Source organism: Pan troglodytes, chromosome 16 (genome assembly GCF_028858775.2).
Source record: "Pan troglodytes isolate AG18354 chromosome 16, NHGRI_mPanTro3-v2.0_pri, whole genome shotgun sequence".
Lineage (NCBI taxonomy): Eukaryota > Metazoa > Chordata > Mammalia > Primates > Hominidae > Pan > Pan troglodytes.
Genome location: NC_072414.2, coordinates 69,027,501 through 69,031,961, shown reverse-complemented (window position 1 = coordinate 69,031,961; position 4,461 = coordinate 69,027,501).

Sequence of the window (4,461 nt, the reverse complement as noted above, 5' to 3'; positions counted from 1 at the left end):
ACCACTTTTATTCATTTCTGGTCAGTCTTTTCCAGCATTTCTTGATGCAGATATAAGCAAATACCAATATATTTTCTCTCTCTCTTTTTTTTTTTTTTTTTTTTGAGACAGAGTCTTGTTCTGTCACCCAGGCTGGAGTGCAGTGGCACGATCTCAGCTCACTGCAACCTCCACCTCCCGGGTTCAAGTGATTCTCCTGCTTCAGCCTCCCGAGTAGCTGGGATTACAGGGAGATGCAACCACGCCCAGCTAAAAGCACGCTTGGCTAATTTTTGTATTTTTAGTAGAGACGGGGTTTCACCATGTTGGCCAGACTGGTCTTGAATTCCTAACCTCAAGTGATCCTCCTGCCTCAGCCTCCCAAAGTGGTGTGATTATAGATGTGAGCCACCATGCCCGGCCCCAATATATTTTCTTACTCTACTCTCCTTGCCCAAAGGGAGCATTTATTTGTGTTCCTTGAAAAAGAAGCATCCATTGTGCCTTGCCTTTTTTCACTTAGCAATTCTAGAGACCTTTCCATATCATGAAATGATGTATTTTTGTTTTGTAGAGCTAGGGTACGGTCTTGAACTTCTGCCCTCAAGCAATCCTTTCACCTGGGCCTCCCAAAGTGCTGGGAATTAGAGGTGTGAGCCACCATGCCTGGCTCTGAAATGATGCATTTTAAATTCCACTGAAATTATTATGTCCTGGGCTCCTGACAATAGAGATACCATAGGCTGAAGAGAAATTTTGTTGGAAATTTCAGTATTTCCAAAATTCCAAAAGTCTTCTTTTCCTCTCCATGGCAATGCTTGGAGGTGTGCAGTCTAGTCTACTGTAAGTCACATGTGGGAGGGAGGGAGTGGATGCTCTCCAGGAGCTGGGAGATGAAAGAGAGACATACAGGAGTGAGAGGAGTGTGGGCCTGTGCTCAGACAAGGGTGAAGAGCAGCTGCGAGGGGGCTTACCCCGCCTTGGGGTTGAAACTCTGGAGAAAGAGAAGATCCTACATTGTATAAACCCTACATAAGCAAAGTGGGAACCCAAAGCAGGAGGCTGTCTCTCTGGGAACCCTTGAGCCAAAAGGTCAATTCACTGGAAGCCAGCTGACCCCCCAAAGGGTGAGATGAGCCCCAGAGACTTCACGTAAGACAAAAGTGCAGCAGTATCCAGAGCTGCTTCTGGTCTGTCTCCTGGTGGGGAGAACTGAGTAGAGGAAGCTTCAACTGGTGTCTGCAGGAGTCAGGAGATGCCTGGCCTAGGGCTTGGTGATGGCAGGGATAAAAGCCCATCACTGTTATCTTCTACAAGGCCTGCTGGCCTAGGCAACTCCTCAGCTTCCCCCAACTCTTCCTGTGAAGTTCAGAAATGAGTTTCTCAACCAGCTCAAGTTGCTCAGCTTATTTTTCTCTCACCCAGCAATTGCTCCCCGACCCTGAGTTGGCAGCTGTGAAAACATAAACATTGTCAAAACCTTCCTTGCACCTCCCCCGTCTCTCCCTGTCCCCAGTACTGCTGGGCCCACCTCTGTTCCCTGCTCCCAAGGGTCCTCCCTCACCCATGGCCTCCATCCGGGCAGTACCCAGGAATGTGGGCCCGGGACAGGCAGCTTCCCTTTCCCTCGGCCCATCCGGGGCCATGGGGGAGGCACAGTTCAGCTCTCTTCCTGGGCTCTGGTGGACACACAGCATCTCAAGTAGCCCTATCTGGATTCCTAGACCCTGGTACAATCACTGGCAATTGGTGATGTGGGGAAGGGATCTCTACCCCCTGCCTCTGTCTCCAACCCAAACTTCAGGCTTCCCTGGCCCCTGGGCAGTGCCCTCACTCCCCTGCCTCTACTTGATCCCCAGTGCTCAGTGGATTTGTGCCCCACCTTGGCCATTAGGGCTCCCTGCGCCTCCCTCTTAGAATAACATTTCCTATCTACTCTTTTCTCCTTCTTCCACATTTCTTTTTCTTTTTCGAGATGGAGTCTTGCTCTGTTGCCCAGGCTGGAGTACAGTGGCACAATCTCAGCTCACTGGAACCTCCGTGTCCCAGGTTCTCCTGCCTCAAGCGATTCTCCTGCCTCAGCCTCCCAAGTAGCCAGGATTACAGGCACCCATCACCACGCCCAGAGATTTTTTTTTTTTTTTTTTTGTATTTTTAGTAGAGACAGGGTTTCACCATGTTGGCCAGGCTGGTCTCAAACTCCCGACCTCAAGTGATCAGCCCACCTTGGCCTCAAGGTGTTGGGATTACAGGCGTGAGCCAACATGCTTGGCTGGTCACCTCCTCTTTTAAGGGACCCCAAAGTGCCTTTCTTTTCTCTCCCTTCTCCCCTCAGGTTACAGGGCCATTCATTAAAGTCAGGTGGTCTTTCTACAGAAGAATTTTTGCTTTAGTAGGCAGTTCAACTGAGATGCTGTTGAAAGTGTCTATATCCCTGCAAGGAGGGATTTTTTTTTTTTTTTTTTTTTTTTTTTGACCGAGTCTCACTCTGTAGCCCAGGCTGGAATGCAGAAAAAGTATTTGATAGAATTCAACACTCATTCATGGTTTAAAAATAACAAACTTCTTAGCAAACAAGTAATTCTTAAAAATAATCTTACAAAGGCATTGTAAAAGCCCTATAGCAAACATCACATTGAGTGGTGAAATATTGAATGTTTTCTTCTGATATTAGAAATAAATCAAGAAGACATGCTATCGCTACTTCCATTCAACATTGTGCTTGGATTTTACCAGTGCAATAGGGCAGGAAAAAAAAATAAAAATCTTACGTCTTATGTGTTGGAAAAAAAGAAATAAAGTTGCTATTATGCATAGGCAACATGAGTATGTACATAGGATTTTTTTTTTTAATCTACAGATAAAGCCTGGCACAGTGGCATGTGCTTGTAGTCCCAATGCTTGGGAGGCTGAGGCAGGAGGATTGCTTGAGCCCAGGAGCTCAAGGTTGCAGTGCACTACAATCATGCCTGTGAATAGTGTCCTCCAGCCTGGGCAACATAGTGAGACTCCATCTCTAAAAAAAATTTTTTTTAAATCTACATACAAACCCTTAAAATCAATAAAATTTAGCAAGGTTGCTGGATACCCTCTCTATATACAAAAAACAGTAGATTTCTTTTTTTTTAATCTTTTTTTTTTTTTTTTTTTTTTTTTGAGACGGAGTCTTGCTCTGTCACCCAGGCTGGAGTGCAATGGCACAATCTCAGCTCACTGCAACCTCCTCCTCCTGGATTCAAGAGATTCTCCTGCCTCAGCCTCCTGAGTAGTTGGGATTACAGGCGCCCACCACCACACCCAGCTAATTTTTGTATTTTCAGTAGAGACAGGGTTTCGCCATGTTGGTCAGGCTCATCTTGAACTCCTGACCTCAGGTGATCCACCCACCTCGGCCTCCCAAAATGCTGGGATTACAGGTGTGAGCCATCGCGCCCAGCCAAAAACAGTAGTATTTCTACTAATAGCTACAAACAATTAGAAAGTGAAATTCTAAAAATGAGACCATTTACAATAACATCAAAGCAAGACATATCTAGAAATAAATCTAATAAAAGATGTATAAAACTACATACTACATCACTGACAGAAATTAAAGAAGACCTAAATAAAGGGTGAGAGGGATATATCACATTCATGGATTGGAGGACTCAAGAATATTCATAGCAGCGCTACTCTAAATAGCCTGAAAACTGCAAACAATTGGCTGGGCATGGTGGCTCACGCCTGTAATCCCAGCACTTTGGGAGACCGAGGCGGAGTGGATCACCTGAGGTCGGGAGTTCGACACCAGCCTGGCCAACATGGTGAAACCCCTGTCTCTACTAAAAATACAAAATTAGCTGGGTGTAGTGGCACATGACTATAATCCCAGCTACTCAGGAGGCTGAGGCAGGAGGATCACTTGAACCCAGGAGATGGAGGTGGCGGTGAACTGAGATCGCACCATTGCACTCCAGCCTGGGCAACAAGAGCGAAACTCTGTCTCAAAAAACAAACAAAAAACAAACAAGCAAACATTGCAAATAATCCAAATGTCCCTCAACTATAGAATAAACAAATTCATTGTGCTATAATTATACAATTGAATATGAATATTCACAAGAAATGAATACACTTCTGCTTCATGCAACAACATACATGAATCCCGTAAATATGATGTGGAGTGAAAGATGCTAAACACAGAAGATCATGACTCTTTGTGATTCATTTATATGTAAAATTTTATTCATAAAAAGTTCAAAAGCAGATAAAACTGATCTGGTGTTAGGAATCAGGATAGTGGTGGTTCTTGCTGGGGAGTAACAACGGCAAGGGCCCAGGAGAGAAGGTTTCTGGGGTGCTGGCCACCCTCTATTTCTTCATCTGGGTGGTGGTTTCACAACTGCTCTCGCTTTGTAACAGTGAAGCCATGCATTTATGGTTTGTGTACTTTTCTGAGTGTATGTTTTAATTCAGTAAGAATTTTAATTAAAAAAAGTAGGG